This window comes from Macrotis lagotis, chromosome X (assembly GCF_037893015.1).
Source record: "Macrotis lagotis isolate mMagLag1 chromosome X, bilby.v1.9.chrom.fasta, whole genome shotgun sequence".
In the NCBI taxonomy this organism is placed as follows: domain Eukaryota; kingdom Metazoa; phylum Chordata; class Mammalia; order Peramelemorphia; family Peramelidae; genus Macrotis; species Macrotis lagotis.
In genome coordinates, this window is record NC_133666.1 from 385,178,008 (window position 1) to 385,198,680 (window position 20,673).

Here is a 20,673-nt window from a genome sequence, read left to right on the forward strand (position 1 = left end):
TTCTCTTCTGTTAGAATATAAGCTCCTAGGGGGGTCTAGGTGGCGTAGTGGAAAGCACCGGCCTTGGAATCAGGAGTACCTGGGTTCAAATTTGGTCTCAGACACTTAATAATTACCTAGCTGTGTGGCCTTGGGCAAGCCACTTAACCCAATTTGCCTTGCTAAACAAAAAAAAAAACTAAAAAAAAATAATATAAGCTCCTGGAAGATAGACTGGTTTTTTTTTTTTTTTTTTTGCTGTTTTGCTTTTCTTTATATCCATAGCACCTAGTATAGTGTAGTGGCTACTACTTAGTAAGATCTAAATAAATGTTGATTGACTTTTTAACTTACCCAGGATCACATAGCTTAGTGCAAATCTGAGGTAAGATTTGAATGGGGGTCAAATTGAATACAAGTACAACATCCTACCACTATATGGCATTACTAAACATTAATTAGAACCAGTGTTTAAAGAAATCAATCCACATTTATTGACAATGGTAAAAGAACAACTAAAAAACACTCTTAGCAAAAGCAGCAATTGATTTTTCTAACAGCCACTATTGTAGGTTATTTGAGGGAACCATATTAATATCAGGTATTGAGATAATGAAAATGACTGAGCCAACAAAAGCAAGGGGTATATAGGGTGTGTATACCTACCCACATGCACATATGTTTGCATATATACTATGCATATATACATAATATATGCTATCTGTGTATGTCTATATATGCATATAAACATATAAATCTACATCTATATCTATTTATCTATCTACCATTCAGCTATCTATTCATCTGTATGACGACTTTTGCTCCCACTGCCAGAAGGTCAGGTGTATTACATTTCACTGCTCCCAGAGTTCTCTGGTTTCTTTAAGGAGGATTAGGAGTGTCTAGTTTCTCTCTGCCATTGCCTCAAGTTCCCACTATGCACCCTAATTCTATTTAATTTCCTAATATTTAATTTTTTTATAAATATTTACACATTAAAGGTATATTAAGAACAAATATACATTCATTCCCCCAAATATCTGGGAGTCATAATCCTCCTTTATCCTGCTTCAGTCTCTGTAAAAAGTTTTTACAAAGGAAAATATTTGTTTTAAAGTTATTGCAGGAATAAATGTACAAAATCAATTCACTGCCTGAGAGCAGGGATATAATTTTTTACCTGACCTCAGTCTCTAGGAAGGGTAGGAGGGTTAGCTTCATTTCTTGACTCAGTTCCTATACAACATGATACCACTAAATTCCAAGTCCAAAGTTCTCCAAGGTTTGATCCTTTAGTTCTGGAATCCTGGTTTCTCAGAGTTGTTTGTTCACCAGCCTATCTAAGTTCTGAACTGGCATCCTACCTCCAAGAACACCATGGTTTGAGCTCTTGGGTCCAGGGTCTCCTCTTCTTACAACTAGAATTGAAAAGGACAAAACAATCAAATGAAACCAAATCCAAACTCAAGCTTGTTTTTCAGGGTCACAGGGCCTAAAAGTTGGGGAGGCAGCCCTTCCCCCAACCCAACTTAGTTAGGATGCCTTCTTCTGAAAAGATCCTTTCCTTTTATCATAGTATAAGTGACTAGGGCAGAGCCCCTGTGCTGTCATTTTTTTGCTTCTTTGAAAAACTTGTAGTTTTGACAGACCATGGCCCAATAAGGACACCAAGTCTAACAGAGTAGAGGTCATTAAAAGTGTTCATTCCTTGCCCCAATTTCAATACCCCAAGGGATGTTTCTATATACCTATTAGGTGTGAACCATGAGGCAGCTTCTCTTAGTATATAGAGAGCAGGCATTGGAAACAGAGGACCTGAATTCAAGTTCTGCCTATGACACATAAAATATGTGTCATCTTGAGCATGTCCCTTAAGATTTTAGTGTCTTAATCAGCTCTGAAAAGCTTTAAATTGAAGAGAAAGTATTAATCTGCACTGATAGAAGATCTTCACCAGAAACTCCATGTACTAATGGAATATAATGTCTGGTTTAGAGGGGTAGAAAAAACTGTGCTGATGGACTATAAGCTCTATGAAGTTAGGGAATTTAGGGAATTTTAGTTTATCAACTCTGCATATTCTCCAGAGCTGGGCCAGATATTCTTCACATAGTAGGTGCTTAGAATACTTATTGAATTATTGAGTGTTGAATTACTGACTACTGGGATATGTGCTGTGTGAGATACAAGAAAAATACAAAGCAGAGAATTATATTTTCACAACCATTCTCACACCTATCGTCTTCTCTCTGCTTCCTCAACTACTTCCTTAGCTCAGGGCCTCATTTAACTCTATTTAATCTACTTCAAGGTCTCTTCATTGGTTTTTCTTGTTTCTTGTCCAATCCAGACTCCAAAGAGCTGTAAGAAATCCTTTCTAAAGTATAGAACTCTGTTTAAGAGGTTCCTCCTCTGATTTAGAAAGTCAGTGACTCCTTGAAAATACAAAATTTTCAGCTTGATATTTAAAGCCCTGCAAAATATAGCTCTAGTTGACCTTTCCAGATTCATTTCATAACAAAATATTTATCTCAAATTCTATGTTCTAGACAAATTAGTTCACTCACGAAGTCCAAAACTATCTCCTGTTTTTGTTCCTTTGTAAAGGTTGCTGTTCACCTTTGACAGGAATAGTGAAAGTTTTAGAATAAAAAAAATATTGAATTTAAACCCTGACTCTAAATTCTGAGAGCATGACTTGTTACCCAGTAAGAGTCTGAGGGCCTTCTATTGCCACCTTCTTCTGAGAAAAGAATACAAGAGTATTTAGCTCTCTATCATGATTTTCTTTGGAAAAGAAAAAAAAAGAGAGAGGACAGAAAATACTTAGTTACATACTTAGCTGTTGTGATGAGGTGAAAAATGAAAATAAAAATCCTGCAAATGAGAGGAATTGAAGCAACTTTTTCTCAACTTTAGAATACAAGTTTTAGGATAATATCTTTCCCTAAAAGAGAATAGCAATACATCATTCGGAGATATCAGTTCAGCTTGAGGCTGGAAGAAATGGATGCTATCTTTTCTGTTGAGAAGCAAGCAAAGAATCAGAGAAATCACCCAACGGATCAAATAATTTGGCAGAAATTGTATACCTAGTGGGATATTAGTTAAGAACAGTGTGTAAATCTACTTAGTGGAAGGAACTGTTTAACACAACTTATTTTATCAAAGGATTTTTTTGGCAGTTCTTGAGGAAAAAAGAGGACACCAAAATTTGCAATTCCAAGTCAATGTTACCCTGAGCATATGGATTTTCCCCACTCATGAGCCTCCTTTCTATATTTCTATAAGTATATGCCCATTATTCTTTGTAGATACTATCACACACTGGTGATAGAATGTGATCCAGGTTTATGTATGGATTGGAACAAAGTTATTCCTCATTCATTTCATGTGAATTTTGCTGTTATGATTCTCATTATTTTTACTTCATTGTTAAGTGGTCATGATTAAAATCTAAATAATGCCATTAATTATGAATTATGTGTAAAAGCAATCACACTGGTAAGGGCTTTGAGAGTGATTTTTACGATTCAGGGAAGCATACATAATAGGGTTAGCCATAGGATACTGAGATACATAAGAGATAGGTGATAGTCCCTCTCTTGGAGGAGTCTGAGAGTAGGCTAGGGTTAAGGAAATAGCTTCAGCTCAGGTGCCACCTTCTATAGAAAAACCTATATTTGGCTATTTTCTCTTCTAATTAACCAGTCTTTACACATCTGATTACATGTTGGATTTATACCAATAGAATATAAATTTCTTGAAAGCAAGCACTTTTTAAATTTTTTTTTGGCTTTGTTTCCACAAAGCCTAGTCTATTGCTATCCCTTAATTGGCATTTAATAAATGTTTGTTGAGTTAAATTGAAAATGAAACACATTAAACAATCAGCACCAGTAGGATGTAGTATAATATTAAGAGCTGTTTTCTATGGGACAGATTGCTATATGATGTAAGAATTTAGAGAAGGAAGAGATCACTGTGGGTTGGCATAGTTGGGGAATATTTCATGGAAGTATCAAAGTAAGGGTTGGGCTTTTGAGCTAAATGAGAGGAAGGGAGAGGACTTTGGAGTAGGGCCACAGTACTAGCAAAGGCAAGGAACACAACTTGTAGATAACAAATTAGGGTGTAACCTAATGAGAGAATTGGGAAGGAGCATAAAATGAAGTTAGTTCAACAGGCCCAGATTGAGTAAGATCTTCAAATCCAGGATGTGCTTAGATTTGTATCTAAGGTACTTGTGAAATTACATAATGAATTTGTCAATTGACTGATTATGTTGTTGTTTAGTCACTTCAGTTGTGTCTGACTCTTTGGGGTTTTCTTAGCAAAGATATTGGAGTGGTATGCCATTTCCTTCTTCAGCTCACTTTATAACTGAGGAACCTGAGGCAAACAGGGTTAAGTGACTTGTCCAGGGTTACAGTTAATTGCTTAAGGTTGAAATTAATCTTCCTGACTCCAGGCCTAGCACTATATCAACTGAACTGTCTAATTGCCTCCAATTGATTATACTGTTTGTAAATTAGAAAGCTGGAATCCTGTTTTATAGGAACTATCTCTCAATCAAACATTTTATTAAACCCCTACTATGTGCCTACTGGAGATAAAAAGACAAATATGAAATAATATCTGCCCTCAAGTGACTGTTTTGGGAAGACAACATGTCATATATAAATTTGGACAAAATTAATATTAGGTTATTTTTGGCAGGGAGAGGTTGGGGGCATCAGTAAAGGTTTCAAGTAGGAAGTTATTTTTGAGTTAAGTTGAAAGAAACAAGAGATTCTGAGATGACTTGGGGAGGTTATGAATCTTGGGCATATTTTATCTTTTGTACAAAGACACTAAAGGGGGGAATCTCCCTCAGAACTTAGAGTAAGTGATTAATAAACATTTGTTAAGTGAAAGAATGAATTTACTTTTAATTTCTATAAGAGCTTCATTCTGTTTTCTGAATTGCAAATTTTGAAAGGTTTGTTTCTACACTTGAGATAAGGCAATATATCATAAATAATATAAGGTAAATGGCAGTGTAAGACAATATATGAAAAGAATTATATTACTAATGGCAAGTTTGAGAACCACTGTTTTAGTCTAAAACCTTTTTAAAACTTGTCCTCTTAATTTGTCCTGTTAATTATTGGGTCTTTTATTCTGAACTTACATGTAGATGATTTATATTTTACCTTGTGTTAAAATTACCATAGAGATAGAGATGATTTCTCCAAGCCCATCAACCACTGTCAATATGGGACTGAGGTATCTGGCATTACTTGTGGAGTATCTTGCAAAAAAGAAGACAGATCAAGAGGTAGAATTTTATTCTCCACCTTTACATCATATATAATTTTTTCCAGAATTGAGCTCTTAGCTGGTCATTGATTTGTACTCCTCAGAGTATAAATGAAGATGCCAAGAGGTGGTTGTGGTTTCCTTAACAAGGCAGTTGATTCTAGCATGAGAGAGATAAGATTTTGTGAGATGGTTCCAAATACTCTTTAGAGACAAAAATCTCTTCCAGGATCTCTGCATCAGAGAAGAAAACAAGTGTCCCAACCTCCATCCAGTACAATCTGTAATGTGCCAAGCTGCTCATGCATATCCACAGTCTATTTCCCAACTCTGTTCTTTTCCAGTGATTGGATAATAAAATTAGTAAATGTTAACTATTGCTTCCTGTTTGATGGTAGTCATGGGCAGAGCACATATTCAACAAATAACAATTCTTTCTCCAGGAAATCATAGGGCTGGTACTTTTATGTTGCCATAGCATTCCTTAGCCAGTGCAAGGAGAGAAACAAGAGGAGGTGGCAAGCAGAGAAAGGTTTCTTACCTATAGCAAATCAAAATTCCATAGACTTAGAGATTTTAAGCAATTATATTCAAGTCTATAGGAAGAAACAAAAACAGTTTGAGAATTTTTACATACCTTCATTCTCCATTATCCATTTCTCTCAGCAGGTGAGCATATCTATGGAGTGAGGGTTCCCCTCAGTCAATCAACAAGTATTTATTTATTAAGTACCCACAGAATTTCTGGTATACTAAAGAGCTGTGGCTATGAAGACTGTCCCTACTCTCAAGAAGGAAGTAGGAAAGAATAGGCATTTATGAAATGATACTACGTACTAGGCGCTGTGCCAAGTATATTGTGAATCTTATCTCATTTAGTCCTCATATCAATTCTAGAAACTAGGTGCTATTACTGTAGTACCCATTTTACAGCTGGGGAAACTGGGAGGTGGAGGTTAAGTGATTTTTCCTAGTGTTACATCTAGTAAGAGTATGAGTTCAAGGACCTTACAATTAAATGGGACTACACAACATGTAAGCAACTATGTACAAGTTATATAAATAATACATTGGAGATATTCCACAGAGGGATGCACTAGTATCCAGGGAGTTCAGGAAAACTTTTTCTTGAAAGTGATATTTTAGTTGGAATTATAAGAAGCCAGAGAAACCAGAAGACAAATTAAAGAGAGAAAATTATAGAGATAGCCAATGAAGATGCATTAGAGATTGGAGATAGAGTACACTGAAGACAAACAAGGAGGCCTGTTTCATTGGACTGCATATTTGTGTCTGTATGTTTGTCTCTGTGTGTGTGTGTGTGTGTGTGTGTGTGTGTGTGTGTGTGTGAAGGCACTGACAGGTAAGACTGGAAAGGTCTTCATACCTGAGGTTATGAAGATTTGAATGTCAAGCAGAAGATTTCAAATTGATCCTGGAAGTGATAGGAACCCACTGGATTTTATTGGATAAGGGGTTTTCATGTTCAGACCTGTGCTTTAGGAAGATCAGTTTGGTAGCTGGGTGGAAAAGAGAATGCAGTAGGTAGAGGTTTGAAGTAAGGAGACCAAGCAGAAAGTTATTATAATAGTCCAGACATCAGGCAAGTAAGGCCTGGACCAGAGGGGAGGCAGTTTCAGAGCAGAGAAGAAAGCATAAAAAAGAAATGTTATAAAGGGGGGGGGGGCAGCTAGATGATGAAGAGGATAGAGCATCAGTCCTGGAATCAGGAGGACCTGAGTTCATATCTGATATCAGACACTTAATACTTACTTAGCTGTGTGACCTTGGGCAAGTCACTTAATTGCATTACCTTGCAAAACCAAAAAAAAAATAAAGAAAAGTTGTGAAGGTAGAAACAACAACAAATTTGGATATGGGGAGGGAGCAGTGAGAGAGTGAAGAACTGAAGATGACTCCTAGTTTCAAGGATGGGGTGTGGCACCTTCAAACAGTAATAGGAAAGTCAGGAATAGGAGAGGGCTTGAAGGAAAGAAATGAGGTGTTTTTTTTTGGTGAATATTTTGTGTTTATGATGGCTCTGTATATCTGTATATTCATCACCGGTATTTCATATTATAGGTGGAAGGCTACCTCTCATGAAGTTGTAACTGAGTGACAGTGAGAGAGGGCTGGATCTGATGTCTTCTATTATTTGCCACAGTTCAGGAGACTGGAATCGAATTTTGCCACTGACACATTTATCAGCTTTGTAACCAACAGCAAATAATAGAAGAGATCAGAGACTTTTCTTTTTCAATTGTAAAATGAGACTGATAATCAATGGAATTGGAGTCAAAGGATAGAGGCTTGAACTCCAGTTCTGGATCCTCCTTCTTATGTGATATTTGTCCTCAGGATATTTATCTGTGATATCAAGGGGATGGATGATTTGACCTCTAAGATCCTCAGGTCTAAATCAATGATCCTGTGACTGACCACTAATTACTTCTCAAAATTGTTGTGAGATGTATCTTTTGTAAATTTTTAAATGTTACAGCATGTGAGACTTAACTCCATTTACACATACTAACAGCAAATATATAATACTGAAAGATTCACAAAGCGCTTTCCATTATATCCCATTCTGTTTTGGTGATTTAGTGACATTCTCAGAAGAGTTAGATTGTCCAGGGATTTCACAAGCAAGAGATTGTGCCCATAAAAGGTCTGAGGCCTAAGGGGGAAGCAAGGGTATAAGCAGAGGTGATGGTAGGTAGGGACCGCAAGGGAAGAATACAGCTACTCTGGTCCCTAGATAAATTTGCCCCACTGTAGAATGAGAAAGTTTGGATGGTCTTTGTGAAGAAGTTACTCTTCATGTCATTCCCCAATTGTTAAATGATCAAAAGATTTCAACAATTTTCAGATAAGATTATTAATGCTATTTATGACTCTATTTAAAAAATATTCTAACTCATTTTTTTTTAGGTTTTTTTTTTTTTGCAAGGCAAACAGGGTTAAGTGGCTTGCCCAAGGCCACACAGCTAGGTAATTACTAAGTGTCTGAGACCGGATTTGAACCCAGGTACTCCTGACTCCAGGGCAGGTGCTTTATCCACTACACCACCTAGCTGCCCCGTAACTCATTATTGATTGGAGGATTGCAGATTATACAAGTCTGAGGTACTGTCTTATACCTGTTGGATTGGCTAGTAGAACAGAAGTAGAAAATGAAAAATATTGGAGGAGACTTGGGAAAATGAGTCATAAATGTGTGTTGGAGGAGTTGTAAAATGGTTCAACAATTATATGGAGCAATTTGGAACTATGCCCAAAGGACTATATAAGCCTTTATTCCCTTTGACAAAACAATACCACTACTTAGCCTGTATTCTAGAAGAGATGAAAAACAAAAAGGAAAAGGATCTATATGTATAAGGATATTTATATAACATCTCATTTCTGATGGCAAGGAATTGAAAACTGAGGGGATACCCATCAGTTGGGGAATGACTGAACAAATTGTGGCATGTGATTATGATAGAATGATATTCTGCTATAAGAAATGATGAGCAGGATACTCTCAGTATAACCTGTAAATATTTAAATGCAGATGCAATGGTAAAAGTACTATAAACAGACTACCAGCAATATTGTAGGATGATTGACTTAGTTTTTTTCAGCAATGCTGTGATCCAGGACTACTCTGAAGAACTTATGATAAAATATACTACCCATCCCCAAAGACAGAACTGATGGTATCTGAATACAGATTGAAGTATACTTCTTTAAACTTTATTTTTCTTGAGGTTTCTTTTTTTGGGGGAGAGGGTCTATATTTACTCTCAGAATGTGAGTATTACAGAAATGTTTTGATGACTACACATTTTTAACCTATAACTTTCTTCCTTCTCAATGGGTTGGGAAGAAGGGAGAGAAAGTTAAAACTTGTTTTTTTATTATTTAATTTAAATTAAAAAAAAGAAGTTACCCTTCATCTTGCAAGTGTCCAGGTTTTCTCTGTAATCACTCTTCTAAACAGTGTTGGAGATGGCTAGGTCTCATCTCCTTCCAGGACCATTTCCTGAACTTCTTCCCTGCACTGAGATCAAGAACTGATTCTTCAAAAACTTGAGCCATAGTATACTCTGGTTGATTTGAACCTCGCAATAATTCTGCAAATAGATACTATTAGGTACTATCATTTCCATTTTATAGCTGAGCAAACTGAGGCTTAGATAAAAGGAATGGTCCCAGAGCTAGCAAGTATCAGAAGAGAGATTCAAATGCAGCTCTTCTTGGTTTCAAGCTTAGTACTCTATACAACTGACAATCTATCTTGATATTCAGTTTTTATAATTTCTTGTTTTCTTTATTTAGGCTTCATCAGCTTGACAATGAATTCTTTCAGTATGGCACATATCAAATTTTGCTTTGATATTGCCACAGAATTCAAGAAGAATGAAGATGGAAATAGTTTTTTCCCATTTCTACATCTCAGCAGCAGCATGAATGCCATTAATGGGAGCCAGAGGTAATACTACACACTTCAAATAGAGATGGTCAGTGACAACATCATCTGATTTCAGTTCCTCAAATGGCCTTTCTGAGTTGTTGGTATAAAAAGATGTTTTATAAAGACTATATTCCAAATCCTAACTGACAGTTATTTTTGTATTATCTATTATGATACAATATAAGTTTTCATGTCCTATTTCACTGAAGCTTGTCCATTACCAATTCTTTCCTAACTGCATTGGATTTAAATATTGAGATCTATTTGCATTTTGTGATCACATACCAGATCAAAGGAAAAGCAGACAAAAGCAAAATCTAGCTGTATTTAAAGTTCTAGATTTTAAGAACTGAGTTTATCACAGCTCCATTTTATTTTGTTTTCCTTTCTGTGTATCCTTGGGTAAATCACCTCATATCTCTGGGCTTCAGTTTTATTATCAGTAAAAACAGAAATCTTTAGGATGTCTTCTAGCTCTAAATCTGTGACTCATGTGTTGACAATAGACATGTGGACAACTGAGAAGGATATGTTTTTTCTTTCCCTCTAACTCCCAAGGCAATGTTTCAAATCTCTTTGGATAGGTGAGTATAATGATGTTGCAAAAATTAACCTACCAGTTATCAGAGAGAGTCTCAGCACATCACCAGAGATAAGCTTCATGACAGAAGGGGATAGGACACTCCCTTCAAAATCTTGTGTCATCTAAGCTGGGATTTTCCAAACTGCTCAAATGAGAGTACCAGGAAAATTGGCTCTCCAAACAGAGCACTTTCCCAGACAGGATTTCCCCAGATAATGAAATCATCCAGGGTCTGGAACCCTTCTCCTGATTCTGGGAAGGAGCCTGAAGAAAGACATCTTCCCTCCTTGCTTTGTTGTTTCCCCTTCATTCTCGAAGAGGAACCATGATATATTTCCTCCACATCCAGAGATAGTTTTGCTATATTTGAAATGTGAAAAATACCAAATCTTCTTGTGTCAACAGTCTTTAGGTGTGGGGGGAAAAAGATAGTGAGTTATCAGAGATAACATAAGCATTTCATCCAACACTACTTCATAAAAGTAGGGATATGAGAGGAATCTTTTCAACTTGTTAGGAATAATCTAGTTTAAAATTTATGGTTAGAACTTGGACAGTGTCTAAATAAACCCCCAAATACTTCAAATGGGGTCTTCATAGATGGATAAAATATTTAGGTACTTTTATAAATACTTAAACTCCTTTCTGATCTGTCCTGTCCTGAAGTCATGCAAGGGTTGGACTATACAGTTATCTCTTCCACATTCCCTGCTTAGGGGCATGATGTGATCTAGAATACATGTGTAAAATTTTTTTGTTCTCATCTGTAAAATGAGCAGGTTAGACTACATGGTTTTTTGAAAGTCCTTCCAAATCCAGACTTATGATTCTATAGAAACACTGAAAGATTTACATTGCTTAGCATATGAAGAAGGGACCCTGGAGACCAATTATTAAACATACTTCCTCTTATATTAGAGAAAGTCCTAGAAAAGTGAAATGAAAAGAAGAAAACAAGTGACAGAGCCAGGATTAGATTCTGGATCTGTTTAATTCCTTATAGTTGAAAATATTTGGCATCAAGGATACTTTTCTGGGGTCAGCTAGATGGTGAACTCATCTTTCTGAGTTCAAATTTGGCATCAGACATTTACTAGTTGCAAATCCCTGGCCAAGTCCCTTGACCCTGTTTGCCTCAATTTCTCCATATGCAAAATGAGTTGGAGAAGGAAATGGCAAACTACTCCAGTATTTTTGCCAAGAAAATCTCCAAATGGGGGTTACAAAGAGTCTAATATAACTGAAACAACTGAATAACAACATATTTTCCTAGCCTTCTTTCGGACTATCCCTGTGCATTGCTCGACTAAGATTAACCCAAGAATCTTGACTTTATTTGAAGGCTATGACAAACATGGAGATCTCCATATTCTGTTCCAATATATTTTGGCAGAAGTTAACAAACCCAGTGATGACCATTCACTGGCCATTGCTAACGGACTAGATGGAAGCCAGACATTTTATTTCCTACAGGTAAGTGTTCTGGTTCTATCAGTGATAATTTAATTTTTATTGATAAATATATAGGTACTCAAGAACATCATATTTTGTGATCTGAATAAAGTTTGGTGAATGGAAGTTACAAGTGGAAGTAAGTAATATGAAGCAACTGATTGGCATTTGTAAGTTGTAAGTAGTAAGAAAGTAGCAGTTTTTAAATTTAAGGCAATGGGGTTAAGTGGCTTGCCCAAGGACACACAGCTAAGCAATTATTAAGTGTTTGAAGCTGGATTTGAAATTAGGTACTCCTGACTTCAGAGCTGGTGCTCTATCCACTGTACCACCTAGGTGCCCCCAAAGTAGCAGTTTTTAATTTTTTTTGGTACCATGGACCCCTTTGGCAGTGTGACAAAGCCCATGGATCCTTTTTTAGAATATTTTTTATCAATGTAGAAAATGATATACCTGGGTTTACAGAAAAAATTATATTTAAATAAAGTTATCAAAATATTTTAAAAACCAAGTTCATGTACCCTAGCTTAAACATTCCCATCACAGAGTGTCATTTTATTGTGTTCAACATAGGCTGAAGAACTGACTCTGGTTTCAAGACTCAGAAATTCAATTTCTTTTTTTGTTTATTTTTGAATTTTAAAATTATCCCCCAATCTTGCTTCTCTCCCCCCCTCACAGAAGGCAGTCTGTTAGTCTTTACATTGTTTCCATGCTGTACATTAATTTAAGTTGAATGTGTTGAGAAAGATATCATGTCCTTAAGGGGAAAAAAATAAAATGTAAGAGTTAGCAAAATTACATAATAAGATAAGTTTTTTTTTTTTAAATTAAAGGTAATAGTCTACAGTCTTTGTTCAAACTCTACAATTCTTTCTCTGGATATAGATGGTATTCTCCATTGCAGATAGCCCAAAATTGTCCCTGATTGTTGCACTGATGGAATGAGCATGTCCATCAAGGTCCATCAACCTCATGTTGCTTTTATGGTATACAATATTCTTCTTGTTCTGCTCATATCACTCAGCATCAGTTCATGCAAATCCTTCCAGGCTTCTCTGAATTCCCATCCCTCCTGGTTTCTAATAGAACAATAATGTTCCATAACGTGCATATACCACATTTTGTTCAGTCATTCCCCATCTGATGTACATGTACTCAATTTCTAATTCTTTGACATCACAGAGTTACAAAGAATATTTTTGTACAAATGATGTTTTTACCCTTTTTTCATTATCTCTTCAGGGTATAGACCCAGTAGTGGTATTGCTGGATTAAAAGGTATGCACATTTTTATTGCCCTTTGGGTGTAATTTCAAATTGCTCTCTAGAAAGGTTGGATGAGTTTACAGCTCCACCAACAATGTATTAGTGTCCCACATTTCCTACATCCCTTCCAACACTGATCATTGTCCTTTCTAGTCATATTGGCCAGTCTGAGAGGTGTGAGGTGGTACCTCAAAGTTTTTTTAATTTGCATTTCTCTAATAGGTAATGATTTAGAGCAATTTGATCACTTTGATTTCCTCATCTGTAAATTGTTTCCACATATTCTTTGACCATTTGTCATTTGGGGTGTGGGTTTTTTTTTTTTAAATAAATTTGACTCAGATCTCTGTATATTTTAGAAATGAATCCTTTGTCAGAAATACTAGTTGTAAAAATTGTTTCCCAATTAACTACATTTCTTTTGATCTTGGTTACAGTGGCTTTGTCTGTGCAAAAGCTTTTTAATTTAATGTAATCAAAATTATCTAGTTTTTTTTTTAATGTTCTCCATCTCTTCCTTGGTCACAAGCTGCTTCCCTTTCCATAGATCTGACAGGTAAACCATTCCCTGATCTCCTAGTTTGTTTGTAATATTGTCTTTTATTTCTAAATCCTATATCCATTTTGATCTTATCTTGGTATAGGGAGAAAGTTAATTTCTATGCATATTACTTCCTGACTTGTTCAAGGCATTTGATTCAGGTTGCTTTGAAATATTTTGTATTTCTTGTGCTAAGCTATTAGTTTTCTTTACAAGTCTTTCTTCTATAGCTCTTGTTTCTTTCCCATTTTTCTGTAGTGGTCTCATTTTATTTATAAAACTATTTAAAATTTTTTTTAATGCTTGCTTCATCTCTTCCAGAAATTCTAGTTGAATTTATACTGGAATTGTACTTTTTACTGAGTATTTGCTTGCAGATTTTTTTGGTGTCAAATTAGGAGAGCAAGGAAAAGTTTACCTTCACCTCCATGGATAAGGGAAGAATTTAGGAACAAATAAGAGGTAAAGCATAACTGAATGTAAAATGGATAATTTTAATAATATTAAATTAAAAAGGTTTTACACAAAACTAATGCAACCAAGATTAGAAGGAAAATAGAAAGGGGGGGGGATTTTAGCAAGTTTCTCTGATAAAGGCTTCATTACTCAAATATAAAAAGAACTGAGCCAAACTTATAAAAGAATACAAGTTATGGGGCGGCTATGTGGTGCAGTGGGTAGAGCACCGGCCCTGGAGTCAGGAGTACCTGAGTTCAAATCCGGCCTCACACATTTAATAATTACCTAGCTGTGTGGCTGTCCATGAGCAAGCCACTTAACCCCTTTTGCCTTACAAAAATCTAAAAAAACAAAAGAATAGATATTATTCCCTAAATGACAAATGATCAAAGGATAGGTAGTTTTCAGATACAGAAAACAAAGCTGTCTATAGCAATATGAAAAAATGCTCTGAATCACTATTGATTTGAGTATTGCATATTAAAAGAACTCCAAGGTGCCATTTCACATTTATTGGATTGAATGATATGACAGAAAAGAAAAATGATAATTGTTGGAAGGAATGTGGGAAATGTGGGACACCAATGCATTGTTGGTAGAGTTGTGAACTGATCTAACCATTCTGAACCCCAATTTGAAACTATGTACCAAAGGATTATAAAACTGCGTATATACAAAAAAATATCACTATTAGATCTATTTTCCAAAGAGATCACAGAAAAGGGAAAGACCTATATGTACAAAAATGTTTATAGTAACTCTTTTTTGTGGTGGTAAAGAATTGGAAACTGAGGGGATATCCAACAATTGGGCAATGGCTAAATGAGAAGTCATTTATGATTTTGAAGGAATACTATTGTGCTATAAAAATTATGAGCAGGATGCTTTCAGAAAGAAAATTTTGAAGACTTACATTAACTGACAATGAGTAAAGTCGGTAGAACCAGAACAGCAATAATGTGTGGCAGTCATCTGTGAATGACTTATTCTCAGCCACACAATTATCACAGACACTTCTAAATAACTTTTCCAGAGAAAGAACTGATGGAATCTGAATGCCTTTTGCAACATGACTAATATAGAAATATGTTTTGCATGTATAAACAAGAATAATCTATATCTAATTGCTTGCCATCTTGGAGGCAAGGAAGGAGGGAGAAATTTTGACACTCAAAATTTTTAAAACTGCAAACAAAAATTTTTTTCATGTGAAATTTGAATAAAATATTTAATTTTTAAAGGTATTTTTATTCCAAGGTTCTTTCTACTATGTTACTAAATGCTTTTGAAACAGAGGTCCTCTTTTTTTTCAAGTGAAAGTCTTTATTTGTGTACATGTAAAATATTTTGATCTCATTAATCATAAATATTGTTGAACCAGTCCAGGTTACCCTAGATCTTTTGGGGAAAGTTTGGAATTAGAGGGTCAATTGAAGCATATTTTCTTTTCTCCATTCCTCCTTCCTTCCTTCCCTCCTTCCCTCCCTCCTTCCTTCCTTCTTATATTCCCTTCTCCTTTCCCAAGTCTCTTCTTCCCTCCATTATTTATCTCCCTTCCTTCTCTTTCTTTGTTTCCTCCTCCCTCCTTCCCTTTCTTTTCTTCCTTCCTCTCTGTTCTCGCCTTCTTTCTCTTACTTCTTTCCTCCCTTCCTTCATCTTTTCTTCCCCATCCTCGTTTCCTCTCCTCCTCTCCTCCTCTCTTCCTCTTTCTTTCTTTCTTTCTTTCTTTCTCTTTCTTTCTTTCTTTCTTTCTTTCTCTTTCTTTCTCTTTCTTTCTTTCTTTCTTTCTCTTTCTTTCTCTTTCTTTCTTTCTTTCTTTCTCTTTCTTTCTCTTTCTTTCTTTCTTTCTTTCTCTTTCTTTCTCTTTCTTTCTTTCTTTCTTTCTTTCTTTCTTTCTTCCTTCCTTCCTTCCTTCCTTCCTTCCTTCCTTCCTTCCTTCCTTTCTTTCTTTCTTTCTTTCTTTCTTTCTTTCTTTCTTTCTTTCTTTCTCTTTCTTCTTTTCTTTTTCTCCTTTCTCACTTTCTCTCTCTTTCTTTGTTTCTTTTCTGAATGCTTGTTTGTTTCTTTCTGTCTAAATGTAAAAAATTAGCTTCTAAGGAAAAAGAAAATCAAAGAAAATTTCATCACCATCTTCATGATGGAGAGACTGATCAGAGTTTAGACCTCTTCACAATCACATGTAGTGGCAGTTTAGGCATCCTCCTCTAGGGGGAGAGCATCACAGTCAGTGAGACCTTCACAGATGCTCAGTATCAATGCAGTCAGTTTCATCCAGTAGAGGGCAAAGGTGCATCAGCTTTGAAAAACCTTCAATTTTGAAATTTCAGTTGTTGAGTAAATCATCTTTTCAATCATCTGTTAATTAAAAGGACTAATTTAGATAATTTTTTTCCTCTCTGAAAATTAAAACATGTTTTAGATGATTCTTTTTTTTTTTTGAGGTCCCTTCCAGATTTGTGATCTTTCCATTTTAATCCTCTGACTCTGATTTCTGATATCTGGGTATAACAAGGGCTGGTGAGCACAGTCATTGTGCTTTGTTGTTAATTCTGACAATAGGCTTTGGATAAATAGACTTTATTTTACTGTTTCCTATATGCTAATCACATTGTGAAGAGGAACCATTTTAGTTGGCTGTGCAACCTAATGGGTCTCTCTTTGTCTCTCATTTTCTATCTGTTTCTGTCTCTGTGTCTCTGTATCTCTGTTACTCTGTCTCTCTCCATCTCTGTATGTCTCATGTTCTGGCTCTGTCTCTCTTTGTTTCTCTGTATTTCTTTCTCTCTGTCTCTCTCATCTTCCTGCTTCTAGACAAAAGATATTGGAACTGACTATGTCCTTTGAGTGTCATAATGTCAAGAGAGGTCCAGGCCCTGGAGTCCATAATAGGACTGGTTGGAAACAATTGAAGAGCAACCTGAGCAACATGACACTAGATATGTGAATGTATTCATCCATAGGAAATGTTGAATTTAGAGATGGATTTGATGGACCCAGTGGTATAAGTTTGAGCCTGCACTTCTTAGAGACTAAGGTTATACAGAGGAGAGTATCACCTCAAATTTTGGGAGGAATATTTGTACTTATGTTCTTGTTACAGCCTCAGAAAAAATATTCCTTTGCAAAAGTTTATTGATGTTAAATGGAACTGAGGAACTAATAATCACTGGCAGTTAACAAAGTGTGTTTTGGGTAATTGGGTCTTAAGCCAATAGTATTAGAGAAAACCCAACACAAACTCTCTGGTTCCCCTAGAAGTCTGAGGAGAGATGTAGTCATCTTTATTCTGAGTTAGTCCATGGTCTTACTGAACCTCCCTAAGAAGAGTTAGCAAGTGGGGCTGGTTTTACTCTGTACCTCTAAATGGTTTAAGCCAGTGCTTCTATGACACAATTAGAATTTCACAATTTCTTAATTCTGCTGTTGTCATTTCTCATATTTCTTCAGCTAATAGGATCCTTTAAGAAATATCCTGCTTTAAAGCACAGGATATTCCATTTATGGGGTACACCAAAAATGGTGCAACAACTATTCAAATGAATTTTGAGGAAACAAAACTTCTCTTTTCTAAAGTCAGCAAGAAGTACATGTTTTTAAACCAATTCAACTGCTGTGTCTAGGTGGGAACAACAGGTCCCAGGGAAGAAAGTACCTATAATTATTTCCAAGAAGCAGCTTCAGTGAAGGTAAATAATTCCCCTTCAGCAGACACTATATCTTTTACTACTTTTATTCTCATGAGCCTCTGGAGAAGTATCTCCCACATCAATATTTTTTTTAATCTGGAATGCCTTCTACCTATATGACTGTTAAACTATTATTCATCATTTATAGTTCAACTCAAATATTATTTCTGGGTTGGGAAACATGTCTTATTTAAGTTCTATCTTCTCCTTTCTGTTCCCCACCCCCATACTTAACATAGAACTCAGTACCCAAAAGGGTATACTACTACATAGTGCATAATGGATGTGAATTAAATTGAACTTCAAGAGAAGTGTTAGAATAGGAATTTTGATATGAAAAGGACTTAGTCTAGAGGTCATGACAGTGATCTGGACTCAGAGGACCTGGGCTTGAATCCAAGGTCAGCTACTAATTGTCTTTGAGATATTGAACATGCCACATCTTTGTCTGGTTTAGTTTATTTATCTTTAAAATAAAGGTATTGGACTTAGTGATTGCTAAAGTTTCTATCAACTCCAAATTTCATGATTTCATATGCTAGTAGAGTTAATACACTGATGACTTTTATTTTGGACAGGAAGAATAAATTAAAAAGTAGGAAGAGACTGGACATCTGAAGAGATGGGTGTGTGTGTGTGTATGTGTGTGTGTGTTAATGTATACTGTTAATGCATACAATGTTCTCTTGGTTCTGCTCACTTCACTCAGCATCAGTTCATGCAAGTCTTTCAGGATTTTCTGAAGCCTACCCAAACATGATTGAAATCATTTTTCTTGAAACATTTCAATGTCTACTTTCTCTGAATATTAAGTGCTTTATTCATAAAGGTCCTGGCTCTGGTTAGGGAACCTGGTCTGATGCAGGACACATAGTCTGATTGTTGTCCTTTTGCATTGATCTTTGCAAGATCCCCATTTTGGGGTCTGGAAAACACAACTGTAGGTTTGCTTCCAGCAGACTGCTATTGGCCTTAGAGCCTTATCAAGTAACTGGAAGACTTTTTAGATTTAAGCAGGCTTTAGGATTGCAGGCTCCCCTTTTGAGCTTCTTTCCCTTGTTAGTCAGCATGTCTAAGACCAGTCTAGGAGCTGAATTTGGGGTCCTGATCTAAATTCAGAGCCATAAAACTATTATTCCTCTTCCTTGCCCAGCACACTTTATCAGACTATGAATGTTCCTTCACTTGGTTCCTGTATACTGACCTCCTACTCAGTCCAAACTTCATTTGCAAGCTAGTTCTGTGACAGAGCTGCCATATAACTCTTCTTCCTTCTCCCTCCCTTTCCCTAGTAGGTCAGTGCCTCCTGGTCTCTATCCCTTGATCTGGGACCACCACCTCTTATTATAGCTCCAGGCCCTAGTTTAGCTGTGCCCTAGAAAGTTCTGTGTGGTATCCTCTTGTTTAAGAACAGTGTCTTTTTCCCTATGCTGACCTGGAACAGAAAAATGACTCACTGTGATTTTTCCTCTGCATCTCATGATTTAGGCTGGCACTCTTTTCTAGGTCATTATTTGAGCAGTTGTATGGGGTATTCAGGAGTTCGGGAACCTCTGGTGAGAGAGCTTGCTGAGCTCTTTATAAGGGCTGCTTATTTACCTTTGGTGTCCAAATGATTTACCCAACTCTCACCTATAGCTCCAAGAAGTTGTAGCATGTACAACAGCCACACCTTGGTAGATCATTTTAGCAGACAGGCTAAACTAGGTTGAGGGAAACTGGAGGGCCTTAAACCTATTGAGTAAGGGGGATGTCTACCCCAAGCATATGAAGAATTTCCTTAGTGGAATGGGTGGATGAGAACAAATTTTTCCAATGGCCATGAATATTCGAAAGTAGGTGCTGTGGAGTTCTTAGAGCTTGTTCATACATTGAAGATGCCAAGGTAATCCATTGCATCCTGTGTCATTGCTAGTCATCCTGATTTTTGTCTTGCCACTGGACTTTGATGACTAGAAGAGAGGGTGAGGCTGTCAACTTTGTGCAACTCTGCCTCATTTCAATTCATGCACAAGTCAAGACATTATCCTGTGATGTCATTGATCCCCTTCAAAAATGAAGGATGAACAATAATTTAGCAGAGAATAATAAATTGACAAGTTAAACCAACTGGAAACCCTCCCTCCAAGAAAAAAACCAATCAAAATAAAACCCAAACTCAAACCAAAGACAATAATAACAAAACCATCAATAAACCAAAACAGTGATCCTTGGTAATAAGCTTGAATTTTCAGCTAGGTAAGTTCTTTTGAAAAGTTGAAGGCTTTCTATTCCTCCCAATGAAACAAACAATGAGAAACTGAGGAAATAGACCACATGTGGGAAGACTAAGAAGCAAGGTGGATCATCCTTGTTTGAGGAGATAGAGATGGGAGTAGAAGAGAGTTTTGTTGGAAGCAATGATTTTGCTGATGGCATAGGAAACTCAGGGTTCAGACAGATCAAGGCTCATCATGTGGGACAGTAGAATAGTAAAAGATCCAGGTTCTTTTAACTGAGGAGCTAATATCTCATTTAAAAAGTCTTTTATTTATGAAACATCTTTGAAATTCATAGGAGTCTTCATTATTTTTATTTTTAATTAATTCATTTTAAACATTTTTTCATTTATTTTCAGTTCCAAATTCTTTCCCTCCAGCCCCTCTCCCACCCATTGAAAAGGTATCAGTATTATTGATGTCTTTTACATGAGTAAGATCATGTTAAACATATTTCCATATTATCAAGTTTGTGAAAATAAAAAGAAAAATAAAGTGAAAAAAGTCTCAATCTGGAGATGCAACTAAATTTATAACTTCTCCTTTTTCAAGGTAGAGAACATTTTTTTTTTAGTTTTTTGCAAGGCAAATGGGGTTAAGTGGCTTGCCCAAGGCCACACAGCTAGGTAATTATTAAGTGTCTGAGACCAGATTTGAACCCAGGTACCCCTGACTCCAGGGCCTGT

General features: G+C 36.1%; 1 protein-coding gene across 6 annotated transcripts in view; it reads left to right on the forward strand.

Moving 5' to 3' along the window:
- The first annotated feature begins 11,680 nt into the window (after positions 1 to 11,680).
- SERPINB11 (serpin family B member 11) overlaps positions 11,681 to 20,673 on the forward strand; it is a 60,711-nt gene continuing 51,718 nt past the window's right edge. For 5 of the 6 annotated variants that reach the window (XM_074207808.1, XM_074207798.1, XM_074207800.1 and 2 more), the window contains exon 1: positions 17,613 to 17,729. The gene's annotated coding sequence lies outside the window, so the exon portion shown is untranslated. Of the gene's footprint in view, positions 11,796 to 17,612; positions 17,730 to 20,673 lie in introns of those variants that run through there. The other variant, XM_074207806.1, reaches the window with a different exon arrangement.